Source organism: Passer domesticus, chromosome 11 (genome assembly GCF_036417665.1).
Source record: "Passer domesticus isolate bPasDom1 chromosome 11, bPasDom1.hap1, whole genome shotgun sequence".
In the NCBI taxonomy this organism is placed as follows: domain Eukaryota; kingdom Metazoa; phylum Chordata; class Aves; order Passeriformes; family Passeridae; genus Passer; species Passer domesticus.
This window is the reverse complement of record NC_087484.1, coordinates 18,391,275-18,409,519: the sequence shown is the minus strand read 5'-3', so window position 1 is coordinate 18,409,519 and position 18,245 is coordinate 18,391,275. Positions and strand designations below refer to the sequence as shown.

The window sequence follows — 18,245 nt, the reverse complement described above, 5'->3', positions numbered from 1 at the left end:
TGCTATTGACAAATGTTTCACCTTCACCACCGTGATTTTGTCAACTTGTCACAGGCAGGTATTTGTGTTTCCTCGAGAATCTATCCATGTTATTCTACTCAGAGATTTTAAATCAATAATATACACAAACAACGGACACTTCTGGCAGACTAATTTTTAACATCTCCTTTTTAATGCAAACCAAGCCCCAAGCAAGATAATTTCCACAGTATCAAGCAGATGTAAAAATGGGATTGCTTTTACGCTAAAGATATTTTTTACAACCTGATGCTACTTTCTATGTAGAATGGAAAATCAGTGATTTTTACTCTCCAGAGAAGCTACTTGCACTGTTAAGTCATTTAATAAATGTTACTTCTGGACCCACACTGTCCGTACTAATAAGTAGTAGTACTACTGGTTAATTACTGACCACCATGACTCTACATAACAAGATAATATTCTAAAACACTACCATGATAGTTCATTGTAAGGAAATGGATTTCATAGCTGTAAGCAAGTATGAGTTATCAGAGATTAAGGATTTGGTGACTGCTCCATCCACTTCGGATGGCAAACATCAGAGAACTTAATTTCTACATGTTTGACTACCTAAGAATAACTACAAACTTTGGTAAAAAAACCCCAATACATTTCCTTTTAATTATAACTTCAGACTCTGCCTGGAGATTTATAATTTATTAATTTTCCATATCACTGAATGTGGCTGTGGATATCTGAGTCACCTTGTGCGATTTCTGAAGGTGAAAAAGCCACAAAAGGAAGAAAAACAATTATGTCAGCATCAGGGTAAAATCAATAACATCCCAGATTAGACAAACAGTGACACAGTATATCATTCCCAATTTTTTAAAGAAACATTCTAAATTGCATTCTTAAATAATTTAAAGAATCTACTTCATTCTTATACATTACTTCAAAACTATCATACGGAATATAATACGATTTCCTTTTATGAATGCACTTTCTTCAGAAAAGTTTAGAATTTCTAGGACAGAACAATAACTTTTCCCAATTCATAAGACATTCCTACTAAATGTCAGCCCTAGTATGATTTCATAAAAAAAGAAAAAATCAGTAGGAATTCTCTGAAAGAAAACTGTCTAAGAGTTAGTTTCCCACGGCATAACTCATCATCTGACAGACAACCCATGAAAAGAAAGGAATTTACAAGGAAAATGACAACATTTGTACTACCTAAGTATAAAGAGTAGGACTATAAAAATCTGTGTTGAATAATGAAGACCTTTATAGTTTTAATATTTCAAACATTAATTTATTGTGTAGTAATCCCTGTGAACCATTACAGGGAAAATTAATAATAACATCATATATTTACAAAATTTAATCTCAAATCCTCTCAGAAAGCAAGAATCCCGATGTTCACACTAACTGTGGGTAATTACACACCTCTTTCATGTGCATAAAGGAGTGCATGTGGCCATTAGTGTTTGAGAGTCCCTTTAAGTGCAGGGTCAATCAGCTCCAGATTGCACAGCCAACTGCAATTATTCATTTACAGCAATCAGATCTTGCCAGTAATTGAACATGAAGATTTAAAACTCTTTCAGAGAGAAATGGTGTTGGTTCTCAATGTCTGCAAAAGTATTATTGAAAACAATGTTTAACTTAGATTCGTCCCTAGCATTTATTTTTAAGTAATAAGTACATTGGTTTGTCAGCATAAAAGGATATTAAGACAGAAGAAAAGAGAAGATAGTTTTCTTTTAATTCCTCCTACATGAAAGATTCTGCAAGCAACCTGTGATAAATATATTACAGTGTTGGCTTTCACAATTGTTAGAGTGAATACTGTGAGTTTTATAATGTTGACTTTTGTCAGAGAAGTTTTGCTAAAGTTTAGAGTTCGTTTACAATGTGAGTGTTGTGTTGTGATACCAGTGTTGTCTGGGAGTTGTTGCGATGTTAACATTTAACCAATTAAGGAATCAGGTCTGTTGAATGTATTGTAAAGTAGCAGATGGCCACAACGAGGATGACTGCATGTGCTCTGAAGTGGAGGGACAGAGGAGGAATTATATATTAAAATATTTTAATATCTATAATCATTTATGAATATGAATGTGGCTGATGCAATACCCAGGGTATTGCATAAGAGGTATAAGAGGTGTTGCTGTGTTGACTGGTGTGCCTCCAGCTGCAGCTAAGCACCTTGTGCTGCTCCTTTTGCTTTATTGAATTTGTCCCCTATTGTCTCTTATTTAATTTTCTTTAAATTTTAACTGAGGAGTGGGCTTTGTTTGTCACAAATCCAATACTGAGTAAACCTAGGGGTGCAGCTGGAACCACTCCAGGCTCCGCTTTAGTAACAAAAATTACTGAAGTGTTGGTCTTTTGTTTCAAATAAACCTCTAGGCAAACTGGCCAGTGCGAGATTAATTTGGAAGTAATTATTCACCACTACAGACACTATTTTGTTTGCTGGAGAAAAGCATTAAAAACAAGCTTTATGGCATGTCCTACCTGATCAATGGGTGGTGTTAACAACCACCAAACCCAGCGCTAGCTCGACCTGACAAAGCTCTGAACACAATCGGCTCCTGACAGCTCAGCTCTTTGCCCCACCAGGGAGGCTTCTGCTGCAGGGCTGCTCTGAGCTCCACTGCAGGGACTGACAGGCACGGACCATGCTATGCAAGCAAAGCCAGTTTATTACACTCATCACCAGGATTTATAGCTCTCTAACTTCCTTACAAAATTTTCCACTTGGACCCCCTTGCTCCTGTTCCCTTAGTAACACAATCTTTTCTGTTATCAAGTCCCTGTTATGTTCTTTTGCGCCAGCAGTGTCCTTGTTACATCTTCTCTCCTCAGGGGGGTCAGAGTGACCAGACACGATGTCTTCACTTTTGGTCTTGCCTGGAGTTTATCTCTCCCATGGCTTCCACTGTACCAGGGCCAGGAGGTGTGTGGCACTGCCCAGCTCAGCTTCTGTGCCTGTCTGATTTTCCACTCTCTGTTATCTACACCTTGAACATCCCAATTGCTGCAGCACAACACACCACCAATGAGCTCACTGTAAATCTGCTTGTTGCAAAAATGGCTAGCAATAAAACAAAATAAAGAGTCTGTACACACACACAAGGATAATTTCCCCCTTACTTTAAGAATTCCTGTCCTCCCCTCACCTATGTCTTCATTTTCCTTCCTTGGTTTATCTCATGACTTGAACTGTTATTAAACTTCTGAGGAAGTAAGAGTTGTAAAGCTTGTGAGGGATTACAAATCTCCTGATATTATAAGACAAAAATTCTGTAACTCTGAAAAGTTTCCATTGGGCATGTCCATCTATTTGAGCAGTCCGGGTATCATTCCTTCAGTGCCCAGCATGCAGCCAAGTGTAACAGCACATGGACAGCCAATTTGCCAGCTGATCACCCTGCAGCCACACTGCAGCAATCCAGTGCACTGTGCCCAGAAAGGGACAAGTACTTAATATGATTTCTTTTAGTGCAGATAATGCTGTTTTGGGTACATTTGCATTGCTTTATCACCTCAAAATTATTAGAAGCATGGAAAGAATGTAATAAAGAAACACCAACTATCAAGTGCTGCCTCAGTGCACGCAGAACACCCAACTGTCTGCCACAGGTCTTAATGTAAATAAACCTCAGCTGCTTCTTAAATTTCCCCCAATGCCCAGTCTTGGTCTGCAGGTTGTCCCTCCTCTGTGTTCCCTTGGCTGGGGCTCCTCAGCCCCCTCACAAGTCAGCAAGAGCAGAGGAGGATTCTGTGTGTTACCCCTGGCAGAGGCTGACACCTCTCCCTGTCCCTCCCTGTCTGGATCAGACTAACAGGGAGATGGGAATGCTGCAGCTTGTGTGTGGCCTGGGTAAAGCTCATCTCTTAACCCTTTCCTCCCCTGAGTCCTTTGTCAGTTCAGAGAGCACCATCTACCTTCTGCTGAATATATTTTACATCTATGTAAAATTAAGCTGCAGAAGCCACAGCTGGAGAGGAGCACCACATGCTGTCACATTTCCAGCCGCAGGACAGAATAACTTCTCCCAGAAGGTGAAGATGGACATGGGCATAACTGTCCCCAGGATAAAGCTGTAGGCCCCGTGGGGCTCTCAAACTAGAGCAATCAATAAGAATTAATCTATAGCTTCCAGGACTTAAATTGTTCTTCCTGATTTCATCTGAGCCCAGTGAAAGTTCACACAAAGGGTAGCTAGTGTGATTTGACCTGTAATAAACTGCATACACACATGTTTAGGGGAGAAAATCAGGGCAAATTATCCCATCTGCTATTGAGAGGAAAGATGTGTGCTAATATCTTTAGAAACCTCTGGCATTGGTGCATTTCTCTGACACTATCCTTTTTTTTTTTTTTTTTTTTAAGAAAGCTTTAAAAAAAGGTGAAGGAATGTTAGAAGTTCTGTAGGAAAAGCTATAAATGAAAAATAATAGCATATCAAAAAATCTGTTATTTTTTCACCTGACCCATATATTTGCATTTATTTAAATTTTCAAAATACTTGGTAACAGCAAAATTGTTGGTGCTAACACATTGCCTGCTAGGAAGGAATTCATCCTTTATTAACCTCTTTACCAATCTGACTATTTCTGGAGGATTTCCAATCCACACGCTGATAATAAATGTTGTACAGGGAGCAAGAACACAGGTCATAACCTAAAACTGCTTACATGGGTTTTAGCCTTTTTTGGGGTCAATGTGTATCAGAAAGAGAGAGCAGAACTGTTTTTGCCAAGATGACTATGCTCTCAAATGTTTCCTGACCATTTTCTTTACCACTACAGAAAGTAATTTTAAAATTTAAACAAATTAAGAGTTTAGGAGGTTTTCTTTATTGTTCTTAATTGTCATCTTTTGATTCATGGACATATTCTGGGTGATGCAGTACTATCAGATCCAAGTGTTCAAAGATGCTGAGTCAGGCCACAAATTCCATGAGATCTTACAGTGAAATAGCCAAGCTGTTTTTTTTTACTTTACTTCTATTTTTTATCATCTGTTCCTTAAGTAGTGTTAAGGTCCACAAACATTTGTTAGCCCGGAGCTGGTTTGTGTTTCCCAGAAAAGTACATCAATCCTTGAGGCTTGCAAGCATAAATATGAGACATGAAGTGCCTGTACTGAGTCAGGAAGAAAGACCTGAAACTCAAGATTGTGCCCACATAGGAAATAAAGGTATCATAAGCACAGGGGAAAAAAGTAAACTTTTATCCACTATAAACTAGTCTTGAAGTCTTACTCATCAACAAGACACACAAAAAAAATCAGGTTTATGATTTTACATCTCACTCAGACATATTGAGAGTTAGGATTTGTACAAAGCTCTCCAGAGGTTTCTCTACCTTCCTCCGACTAGCATAGAATATAATGGCAACTAGCAAAAGGCATGGGAATTCTGTCTTTGACTTCAAGTTACAAGATCTGCTTTCAGTGTATAGTTAAAAAATTAAAAACAAATTAAAATCATCCTAGTTTTTAGATAAATGTAAATAAACAACCAAAAATTAAACAAACACAAACAAACCCCCACCACAATCCCACTTTCACACCTTTTATAGGCTTACAAATTATCTCAAAATTCTATTATTTTTTTAAAGGTTTTTGGTGGCGTTTTGTTGGTGTTGTGAGTTGGTTTGGTGGGATTTGTGTTGTTTGGGTTTTTTTTGAGACTGGAGGCATAGTAAAAAACATGCTGCTCATATGACTTTGGTAAAAAAAAATATAGAGCAGGATACCCATTGTCCATGGATATTTTCTCAAAACCCAGGGGACCACATTAATTACTGATGCAACACATAATCCTTGTCTGTCTGCTGCCAAATCTGTTCTCTCACAGGGAGCTGTAGATGGGATCAGGGTCTAAGCTTCCTCCAGTGCCTCCTGATATTGCTGCCATTACCAGTCTGCACCAGGCGTCAGCTGAGAGCGTGGCTCCCGCACAACTGCCTGGGTTAAATGAATTTGTCAGAATGAGATGCCTCACTTGGCACCGTTACAAAATAATCTCTTTCCAAGGGATTGAAATCAATCCATTCACCAGTGAGCTTTTAGGAGACTCACTGCTCTGCCCTGCGCTCATTAGTCGTGGAAGAGGGAAAGCAAGTCATTTACTAATGTACTTTATGATGTCTGATTAAAAAGGCTGAGAGGAGAGAAGACACTCGAACTTAAATTCAACCTGAGAGGAAAGCTGCAGCTCTAGTGAGTAACAGAAGAGTTTCTGTAATGCAAGGACCAGGCTGGCAAGCTATGCTCTCATCAGACTGAGGAATAACTGCAGCAAACTGCTGGCATATGCTGAATTTACGGGTGTCCATGGTGCTTAATGGGCCAGCACCAACACGGGGTGGTGTGTGGGTGTGTTTCTGTTTGGGTTTAAGAGAGAAAATAATGCTGGAAAAGGATGAGTCTCTGAAAGACCAGAGTTACATAAATATGAAATAGAAGAGGGTACCCTGATTTAGGAAGAGAGGATAAAGAAGACAGGCAGATTTCTGGACGAATGGTGACAGTAATCTGACCGTCTGGCAGAGCCCATAATAGCTGATTAAGAAGAGAAAAATGTGATTAAAGCATAATACAGTTTCATACAGTACTGTCATCTTTAAAGCTCTCAAAAAAGGGATTTTTATGGGGTTCGACACAACACATATATTAACACACTGTAACAGCAAGAAGCTAAAACAAGTGAGTACAGAAGAAGAAAAATCCACTAATTTAAAGTAACTTGAATTAGCACAGAAGAGCCTCAGATTCAGGTCAAACTGAGCAGACTTCAATAAACAGATTCAAAGCCACTTAGCAGTTTAAGTACCCCGGTCGATATTGTTTAAATTTCTTTGCTGAAAACGCAAAATAAAGAAGCTAAGCCAGGCTAGTATGAGCAGAGAATTCAAAACGAAACACCCCAAACCACCCAAACTCCAACAGAGCTCTCCACATTTACCTTTAGAAAGGCAAATGAGCATTGTCCCTGTTAACCGGCCCTAGCGAGCCTGGCCCCGCTAGCTCAGATGTGTTATGGATGAGCAGACGCCTTTCTGTGTTCCTTGTGACAGCCTTAGGAAAAGTGTCACACACTGAAAAAGCAGAGATCAAACACTGCTCTCAGCTGCCGGCGAGCCTGACACAATGCAAACCCAGAGAGGGACGAGAGGAACCGAGGGCAGAAGGGAAACAGGACACTGGCTTTGTGCGGGACTGGGGTCACTGTGCTGGGACTGAATGGGGGACAGCTGGGGGACACAGCTTTGAGCTGCAAGACTCTCCTTTTAGCCAGGCTAGATTCAGCTGTTATTTCCAGCCCAGACTTGATGATTCCATCAGGATTATATAAATCGGGAATAACTTCAGACGAGCAGAGGGACAAACGACCCAAGAGAGTTCTCATACGGTTACAGATTTTCAGAACTTTTTCTGCAGTGGGTATTTTACACTCCCTGTCACCACGTACCTCGCAATCACTACAGCGACATAGGAGAAAGCTACTTTTATTTCACAGATGGGACATCTACTGGAATAATTAAAACCCAGCAGCACAGGAACAAATGCTCTGGTGACTGCCCACGTTCAGGGAGGCAGAGACAAACAGAATAAATGTAGGTACCTGTGATGAACAAGTGTTTGTGTGGTTGTGCACGTAGGTGCCTCTATGTGTGAGCTGCTTTACAAACCTTGCTCTCCTGGGATTGCCGGTGCTGACAGAGCACACCCGCATCGTGTAATAAAGAACAGTAAAACGACACCTGAGCTCCCAGTGCCAGCTAAAACAAAGCAGCACAGTCCCACCAGCAGGGCTTGGTAAATCACATCCATTGCCCGGGGCTATGCTGCTTTTCAAAGAACGGGAACTGGTGTCTTTGTATGGCCCCATTGATCTGAGTGCTCCGAGAGGTGCTTGCAGCCAGCTCAGTCCTTTTTTGTACACTGCACACAGTACAACGGAGAAAGAATGACCAGAGTCATTTGATGGATCACAGAATTAGCTTGGCAGGTATCAAATCCCAGAGCAGTCCTCTGAGCAGAGGTTCCTCCCCTCCAGGCTGTATTCACTAGCTAGCTCTGTAACCCAAGCAAAATCAAATTCTGCCTAGCAGTGTAAATGAACATTTCATGTACCACTTTGTCTGAAACTCCTCCAGATGAATTTAATCCTGCCCTGGGGCAGGGAAGTGGGTTAAATTACTTCACAAATACTGTAGGTTCCTGTTTCCCCTGATTCTACTACTGCTTGGGATTGCTGCTATCTTTGTTCCCAACCTGCCCCAATGGCATTCAGGTGATGTGCTCATCTTTGCCTTGAAATATTTTAATAAATTCGATTTTCTCTTCCCCCAAAAAGTCAGTTACCAATACAGAATGTATCAATCATCGACATGGTGACAAAATACCCATGTTTATGTAAAAAAAAAGTTTAACTTTTTTTAACTTGAAGTTTTTAACATCAACACTAGTTCTTCCAAATACAGAAGTGGAACCCTGTCCCAGTTTAGGCAGCAATCTTTCCCCAATCTCAGGTCAGTTTAGAGGGCCCAGCTCACAAAGTCTGTTTGCATTACCGGAAAGGATCTCAGCAGAGGAACAGATGATTTAAAAGGATACTGAAATAGAAGCTCAAGGCAGGTGTAGCTGACTCAGATTTGTTTTGCTCTTTCCTGTATCACCCATTGGGAAGTATTGAGTCATTCTCTGCCGTGGACATTCATTATCCACAGCTTGGTTCTAACAGGACTCATGGACAATTCATCCCTTGACAGTGAAATAGTCACTGCAAGGAAAGAAAAGATACCCCAAGGTCAAATATTGCATGCTGTGAGCTATGCACACAGCTCCATGCTGCTTCCTGCTTTCCATAGTTATATTCAAGAGACATGACTAAGTCAAGGGAAAAATAAAGTTTCCAAATGATCTGAGGACTCTACAATAAGGGGATTGACATTTTAAAATATATAATTAATATAGATAATCAATATACTCTAGTTAACAGTTATGTAGAATTTAAATCAGGTATGAAATCTGACTGTGAATATCTGACAAGTATTTCCACTAGGAATCTAACAATGCATTTGAGAAGAGATGCTTTCCTGCAATCCTAAAACATGTAGTAAGTTTTAGGAAAAACCTCTGCTAGATCCATTTAGTAAACTGATCTTTCTGCAAACTGTTTTTACCCACTAATAAATTCCTCAGACACCACCCAAAGCAAGTACCCAATCAGCTTCACAGCATGGATTTGTCATTAATCATGTTCACAAGTGACTGCCTCTTCTCCAGGGGAGCCAGTTCCCACATTGCTCAGAGCGCACTACTTCACTCCTCAACAAAAAAGTACTCAGCAGCTGTTAGTTATAGGTGTTAGGGATATTCAAAAAAATTTTCTTGTAGTCAAAATATGCTCATTTCAGGGGTGCAGGGAAGAGGAAGGGAAAAAATAACCTTTTCCTTGGAACGTACCCATGTCAAAGAGGTTTTATGGGAGAGATTTGTAATGACTGAGCTCTCTTTTCCCATCAGAGTAGCCACTAGGCAAGTGGTTGGAAATTGCAGAGATGAATCCAACAGAAAACCTGACCAGTGGTTACTGGCTATTCTGAACTGTGTGATTTCTTTGCTGGAGCATTTGTTTTTAAGTGCCTTAAAGGTCACTTTTGTGGCAGAAAAGGAAACTACGCATTTTGCAGAAGAGAATCTGGATTTCTAATTAGGCTGTAATTGCATTCTTTCCTTTCCCACCGAGAGCCCGGGCTCTCCGTGGGCTGCTTCACAGACCACCCAACTGTGGCAGCTCGCAGGCTCCAAGTGCTTCCAACACCTCTGCAGAGGCTTTCTGTGAAATAGCTCAGTTAATGCCCGCACTGTCACAGAGCTCATACCCTCAGCTTCCTCGGCTGTTACAGAAGGGCAAACGGATTCAGTTCTTCCTGGAAAAACAGCAGAAGCACAAGCTGAAAGGCTGAAAATGAGTTTGGGTAAAACAGCAACAGGCAGTCCAAATGTTCTGAGAGCACTAAGGAATCATGACCTCATCAGAAATGGATTGATTTTGTATATGTTGTCTGGAGATCTAATTGAACTCGGCAGCAATGGAAACTAAGTACTGTGAGTTGTAATATGGAAGTTACTTTGTAACCTTTTCTTTCGGTACAACCCCAAAACTTTCCCAACACAAGTAAATCCCCTCAAACTTGTTCTGTGGTCTTTATAAATCATTTGTTGGTATAAGGCAGCCTCAGCAGAACCAAAACAGGCACACTGGAGAGCAGGGACAATGCTCAGTGAGAATGAGATGGACAGAGAATGTGCACTGCCAAGATATCAGACAAAAGGAACATATTAATATTTTTTCAAAGGGCCATGCTTTTCTTTAACAAAACAAAAACTTTAAAGACATAAAACTTATTTCAGCACATAAGTAAGTGTATGACTACACAGCACACAAAGAAAGAAGTAACCTTGAGGTAAACACTGTTACAACATATCTAGACTTCCCAAAAATACTTTAAACACCGTAATAAAAAAATACAGATTTTTTTTCTTATAAGTACCATTTTCCGTATGATTTTTCTTTATAAATGTTACATTTTTCCTTTTGGCAGAGCAGTTTGTGAAAGCTTACAGCTATCATGATAATGAATTATCCAAGGACAGTGGTTCTGAGCTGTGATTCTGACACATGCTGCTGCCTGGCTGACACTACTCAAACTGGCAAGCACCAAAGCATGTTGCTTCCATCAAGATCAGGCAGACTGTAATTTCTCTTCCTCTTTCCCCAACAGAATGTTACAGTGCAGCTACCATGAGCTACAGAAACAAAGAAAATGCACACAGCATGAAGTCAGCAAGACCAAGGCAAGTCTCATTCCACCAAAGGGCAAAAAACCTGTCCAAACTCAGCTCAACATGGCAATCCAAGTGAAACCCCAAAGACACAGTGAGGATTCAGCATGCAACACCCTTGTCCTGAGAACTGCACTCAAGGCTCCTGGGCAGCCCCCCTGGCACTGTTGGTTTGGTGCTGGTCCTCTCCCAGCAGCCCTGAGAGGCTGCAAACACAGAGGCTTCCCCATACACCATGGGAAATACTTGTTGTTTCCAGAGCTCATGAGCTGGTTGTTCTCTGGCTACATGGCATTGCAAGACCTGACCTTCCTTTGCCTCAGCCTCCTCAGAAAGTCCTTGTGTAAGTACTGGCAGACCAGCACAGAAGAGTGTTTGGTTTCCTGAGGTGGCTTTACCTCCTCCTGTTCGAGCCCTGAGGCAGATTCCCAGCACACAACAGACTGCCACATGAAGGAAGTGAATGCTGCATAGCTTAATTCTGTGGCTGTTCTTCTGCACACTCTACAATAGATAGGAACAAAGAGCTTCTTATCTCCTAGCAATTCACATCATAAACACAAATTAACGTCAGTCATACATATCCTTTTCATGTTTTCTCCTGAGGGTTAAAAAAAATAAAGCAAAACAAAACACTCTTACCTATAGAGGAAGAAAATGAAGGAAAATACACGAATACAAGTCATGCCATAAAATAAAGATTCACCTTAATACTCATTTAATAATTTTGTACTTTACTGATTTAGTCAGAGTTACTGAGTCACTATTGCCACTAAAGGGAACTAATAATGAAAGTTACAATCCAATGTAAGTAAAATACAACAGATTACTCACTTATCTGGAGACAAAGCAAAAATATCTTTCATCTCTGTTAATATATGTTTTTATGCCATACCAATTAGAGATAGTTTTGGGACATTTTCTCTAATTATTCACCAAAAGTGGTCCTTTATATTTCAGCCAGGATTATCCAAGAATAATACACTTTTATCCCTTTCCTCAAAACACACTTGTGCCCCAGGAAATTTAACTGCCTCTATCTAATCCCATGAAAGCCCTTTTCATTGTTATTTCTTGGTGGGACTGTCAATCAGAGATGAAAAAGGGGAAAACAAAACACAGAGTGGTTTGCTAGAAACACCACCTCAGCCAGTGCCAAAATTACAGCAGATGGCATAAAGAAGAATCCCCTTGAAGAAGTGACATGGAAGAAAAGTGTCTCTTTTGTGTCCTTTCCCTGTTTGTCCTTTCTGTGGCTTTTTTTTTTTGTGTTGGTTTGATTTTTTTTGGGGGGGTCTTTTGTTTGTTTGTTTTTTGTTTTGTTTTGTTTTTTTCCAGGCATACTCAGCACTGCATTCTATTTCCCAAATAACATCATGGGCACTTTGGGCACTTCACACAAGTTTATAACAAAACCCAGCCTCATCTGTGTTTTAATCAGTTTTCTTCAAACCATCCTCAAATCAAACATCACAGGATTTTTTTCTTTTACACTTCAATGTAATTACATCCCCAGCAGTGACACGAACATGGAAGGTGGGGCTCAGATCCCACGAGGTGTGTGATCACTGCTGACAGTCAGCTGTGAGCACAGAGGATGCTCTCCCACAGCAGCTGAAGCACAGACACCGTTCCTCCATCTCCCCACTGGGCACAGGAGCTTGGTGCAAGCAGCCCACGCCCAGAATCACTCAGGGGTCCCAGCCACAGATAAGACCCCACGGGTGCTTTGCAAATGCCGGTCTTTCTCTAAAGGCCGAATTGCAACCTGTACAAAGGAAGGGAGAGGCCGTGTGGCAGTTGTAGGACGTTTGTCAGCCTTTTCAGATGGCCTTAAAATTACCATTTCTCTATGAAGTATGTTCTTCTAAGTTAAAAGCTTTGAAAAGTAAATTTTTTTAGCATAAGAAAGGCAAAACAATGAATGATCAGAAAAGAAAAGAATAGAGAGAAGTGCTGACAACTGAGAACTGAAGGCACTGAATCTCACCCTGAAAGCTTCAGCTGAGCACAGGGCACTGGACCTGCCATGCTCAGGTAAACACAGACAACAGGAGTACTTTGAAGGCACTGCTTCTATTCTTCCCAGGTTCACATTAGTGCTTTCTGGATTTCTATGAATTCTGTACTACTGAGGCCTTCACATCTTTGCAAAAAAAGAATCAAACCCATCCAAGCTCCAGGATGGAAAAACGTCAAATATGGTTATAGATGAGTAATAACTTGTGTATAAATTCTCTTTCCATACATTTGATATTACATGATTTTAAATTAATTTACAGTGCATTATGGTCAGTGTTCTCTATAGAGCTCCCAGATCTTTGAATATTTGCTTTCTTGCTGGCTAGCAAGGTTTTTTTATTGTGGCTTTAAGCAACATAACTGAACCTGAGCCACCTGGGTCTGAATCTGCTCAGCCCTTACAGAGAATTCAGAATACCCTTACACACTTGCATTAGAGGAGGGGCCAGATGTTCTTAATCAGTATAAATTAAAGGTTTACTTGATAGGAGAATAAACAACTCAAATAAGAAGTTTTTACAGAAGTTTACAGAAGGGACTCTATCTGGGAATCCAAACATTTTTGGGAGTATTCATGGGGCAACCTGAAACTAGATTTCTTATTTTAGTATGAACTTTGAGTTAAAAAAAATAAAAATATATATATATATATCTAAATAAGTAACTGTAAAGCTAAACAAGGGATTTGTGAGATGGGAAGGAGGACAGGTTTCCTCCAACATTACTCCCTGTGCAGCCTGACATTTGTGCAAGTCAGAGGCTGAGTCTCTGCAGAGCTTTCCTACTACTACTGCAGCTGCTCTGGGTCAAAGGAGCACTAAGAAATGTGGGTCGCTTTTTTTTCAGTTGGTCACTTTTTGTTTGGATACTTGGTTTGGTTATGGCTGCTAGGAGAATTCATTCAATTGAAGCTTTTTTGTTTGTTTTTACTGGACCAGTTAAGTTGTCAGGCATGCATTGCAAACAACCAAACTGAGAGCTGTAAACATCACTCTATTTTGTCACCTCCTGCCCCTTTTCCACTACCACTGCGCTGGACTTCCCTATTCAAAAGTTTAAAACAGGATTTCTCAGCCTACCTTAGAGCTTAACTCTCCCAGCAGGAGAATCAGAGCAACCAAAGGGTTAGTAGAAACTTAATGTTAAATAATCACCAGAGACATGTAATGGGGGAAAAAATGTCTGTGAATAGAGAAAGATTTTTTCCAAGCAAACCAAGAAATTCTAAGCTCTAAGAGTTAGAAATAAACCCTTCAACACTAGTTAAGACTACATTTTTTCTGGTAAAGAGATGCACTTTCTTAAGCTTTCTTTCCAGTTTTGTAGTAATCTTAGCAGGCATTTATATCTTGCATCTTTGAGTTTGGTAGTTCTTGCCTTATTGGTTGCATAGAAGAATCTTCAATACCTAAATGTAATTTCTCAGGCATATCCCAGAATATTTTTTTTAACCTTTTCATACAATAGAAATGGAGCCTCAAGTTGCAATGTAGCAACCAATTCTCAGACAGCTGCTTCCACATCTGATCAAGTGGGCAAGAAAGGATAAAGATAACTTTAAGGCCTTTAAGGCAACAAAAAGCAGAAAAGCTTCCAAAAATGGAAAGCACTAAGGGGAAGCAAGTGTCTGTTAGAGGTATTTCTCAAACAGGTACAATTTTAACTGCTCGTTCTACTGAAGTGCCTCAGGCTCAGCTCTTTCTCAGAGGTTTTGATTTTCAGACTGTGTGTTTCATATGTAACATACATACATGTTCCTTGTATATAAAAAAGGCTGGGTTTTCATGTTTGCCAGAGCAAGTGGGTGACTTGACACAAGAATCACCCTGAAGAGACCTGAAGTCTCTAATCCAGATTCCTGCTCAAAGCAGGGTCAGTTAGGAGGTCAGATCAGGCTGCTCAAGGTTTATACAGTCGAGTCTTGAAACTCTCAAAGGATGGAGACCGCAGAATGTCTCTAAGCAACTTGTTTCACTGCCTCACTCTCATATATTAAAAAAGGAAAAAAAAAAAAGATTTTATCCAATCTGCACCTGTTTTGTTTCAATTTTCATCTGTTGTCTTTCATCCTTCCACTGAGAAAAGCCTGGTGCTTCATGAGAAATGGCACACTGTTTTTCCCATAAGTTTGACTGCTTGGTAAAATATGTGGGACATTTGCAGAAAACTTCTTCACCTGATAAGAAGAACTAGGAATAAACCCCACAGCTTTCATAAAAATTTCAAATTAAACTGCATTTGCCTTGCAAGAGGTCCAGTTCCTCATTACTTCATGGTGAACATAAACATTTTGGAGGAGTGGAAAATATTAATTAGCTAAAAAACAGGCAGAGTGAAAAGGTTTCAATTTCAAGGGCGAAACAAACCAAAATATGTTGATCAGGGACATATCAAGACCAAAATTAGGCAGCTTAGATGGCTCGTTGTGACATAAACCATAAATTTCCAATCAGTGCCTAAGGCAGAAACGTCAGAGCTGAACTAAATTACCTAGATTAGGATGTTTGACTTGACATGTTTATTCTAGCTGAAAACCAAACAAATCTTTTTAACTTTCTAGATTTTTTTCATCCATTTTTGTTTTTAGAAAAGCTAATCAACTATTTTTTCTAGCAACTCTACAATATGAAAGAAGCAAAATTACAAATGTACACATGCAAATATACAAATGTCCATAAAATACAGTGTATATACTGTTTTTATATATTAAAAAATGGATCAGATTTTGTACTATTTGCAATGGTAGCCTTAGCTCGTAAAAGGTTTTATATTTATCTATATATAATTCCTCTTGGTCATCTTAGGCACAGGTAAATGTACTTTGAACAATTACAGATGCTCCTGAATGCCTCACACAGCTCAGTAAAAGTCAATCCATGGGGTATCCGTGAACTTAATTCCTGGGCATCAGAAGCTCTCTGTGTTGCTGGCACGGTTAGATCACAACAGAGGAGAGAGAGACCTGAGAAAAATGGGCTTTCAGGGAGCTGAAGCTCACTCAGGGTGTTGGAATTCATCTTTCCAACACCAGGACATGCAGCCACAGCACAGTGCCCCAATATCCTGCTAGAGGAGGAAGAGAAAATTCCTGTGCAGCTGCACTTAGGCTCCACCCAGTACCTCTGGAAACAGTTTAGGGCTGTTGTGATTATCCCTGATTTACACTGCAACACTGATCCACCTTCATAACAGTATCCCCTATAAGTTAGGACAGAAAAAAATGCTTTTTGCCTTCGAGATTTCAGCCTCAGAAAAGCATCAGCAGGTATGTGGAAAGAATCTGAAAGAAAAGGAGCCATTAGAGAACATCCCATGTGTGTTACAGACAGTGCTTGCACAAAAGCACATGACTTATTCTGCTATATGTGCATCAGGGAAATGAAAGTGAAGTGACTGTTGAGAGAAAAGACAGCAAAGTCTCCTCAAACATAGGTCAAGAAGACTCTTCAGTTCAGTCATGGAGGGTGTGCAGCTCACAGAGGCTCCAATACTCAGATTTTGTGGCTGTCCAGCAGTACAATGCCCCACCCAGGAGGCAGGAATGCACCTCTATGAGGAGGACAGAAGAGGGGTTGAATGAGAAGAGCCATCCTCGTGTGTGAGTGAGCTAAACAAACATCATTCCTCATCTCTTCTCATGTGTTTGGTAGGGAGCAGCTGGATCCAGGCTCTGTGGTCTCTGTGGTCTCTCCTACACAGAGCTCCTAAGAAAAGGCAAGGAGCAGCTGCTTTAGTAGCTGCTTCAGTACCTATAGCAGGTACTTTGCTATAAAACATACCCCACTGTGCCACGAGGATTTATAAACTAGGTGTTAGGAAGTGTTAGGGGGAAAATTACAGTTGAAAATTAAGATTCTGCTTCTCTGATCTCATCCTAAAGACTTGCTTACTGAAACTGACAACCTATTTATGCCCATGTCTTTGGATCTTCCACCACCAAATAAATATGTATTCTTTTTTATGTTTAACAAGTAGAGATTCATGTTATTTAACTTCTATATCAAACTGTATCCTTTATATTAAACAATGAATTCTGTTACTAAACTCCTCTTTTTGGTAATATTTTAAATACTAAGCACTAAATGCCCATTGCTCAATGTCCTAGACCTGCTCAAGCAAGAAACAGTAAGTACATCAAATTGGACTGTAAATTATGTGAGTTCTATTTTGAGCGTGACATCATTCATCCTGTTGTTTCAATTTAATTATATTTAGTCTTCAATCCATCCCCAGCAGCCCCAATATTTCACATTTTGTTAGTTTGTCTGCTCTACTCTGACTAGTGACTTACAAAAATAACCACATTTCAAAACATTACTTCAGAAAATTAACCCTAAAGCAGTGTTCCCAACCCATCAACACTTCTGTGCAGCAGAAAAAATATCCTGAGTGCCCAGTTGACAACAGCAGTTGCTGAAAGCAGTAACAGAAAAACAAGGTGAAAACTCAGAAATACACATATTCACTTTTCAGTTCTGGACTGTTTAATACTCTAGAATATGAATCTGACAGGAAATACTCTCATTACTTTATTATAACCTAGGTACATATGCTTAAATCTTCTTATAAATATTTTTTTTTTCAGATAGTATTTTCTGTGCCAAGTCCTATGTATAAGATGATACTTTTCTTTTAGTATTTTCAGCAAAATTAGTTGGAATAGTCCTTTAGTTGTAAAGGTATTTTACAGGTCCTTTTTTTCCAAGAAAAATATGTTAAAGACATATAAATTATCCTCACTGAACAATAATATTTTTGCTACTTTAGACAAGGGTCAGATTGTAAAAACTCCAAAAATTACTCTGTAATTTGGAAAGAAAATGATAAAGTTTAAATTTTTAAATAGTATTAATTTTCCTTGGATCATGGAATAATGCATCAAGCTTACATATTTGTGCAGGTAGCTTACAAATGTTTGCCTCTCCATGGTACAAACAATTCATTTGGTACCTTCATTCTGCAAAACTGAGTTTCTGTAAGCACTCATTAACCTATTTTCTAGGTGAAAACCCCTTCCCATAAATAGACCTAGTTCTTCTGAACAGTCTTGCCTAAGAAGTTAATGAATTATTTTATTAACAATTATTCCAGGACTGGACATCATGTCATCACAGTACTCCAGCAAGTGCAGACATTTCCCAGTCCCATTCTGCACTGCCCAGCCTTGGTGGTGGCTCTGGTTTCACCTCTCAAGCCTCTGCAGAATTTCTCTTCCCTAAAGGGAACCTTCAGCCTGAGTCCCAACTGCACCCCCTTAGACAGGGATTGTAACATCTGGTGGGAACAAATGATGCTTCAACATTCCTTATGGGAATGCAGTATTTATCTACCAAACAGGGATCCCACAGCTAAGGAGAGACTCTAAATATACATTTTTTTTCTTAAT

At 39.8% G+C, this 18,245-nt stretch overlaps 1 protein-coding gene across 7 annotated transcripts in view; it reads right to left on the bottom strand.

Annotated features, from left to right (window-relative positions):
* The window catches only part of SPSB4 (splA/ryanodine receptor domain and SOCS box containing 4), a 156,947-nt gene that overhangs the window by 108,477 nt on the left and 30,225 nt on the right, over nt 1-18,245 (bottom strand). The window contains exon 3 of one of the 7 annotated variants that reach the window (XM_064386052.1): nt 16,091-16,139. The exons of the other annotated variants lie outside the window; for them this stretch is intronic. The gene's annotated coding sequence lies outside the window, so the exon portion shown is untranslated. The remainder of the gene's footprint in view (nt 1-16,090; nt 16,140-18,245) is intronic. 7 annotated transcript variants of the gene reach the window in all.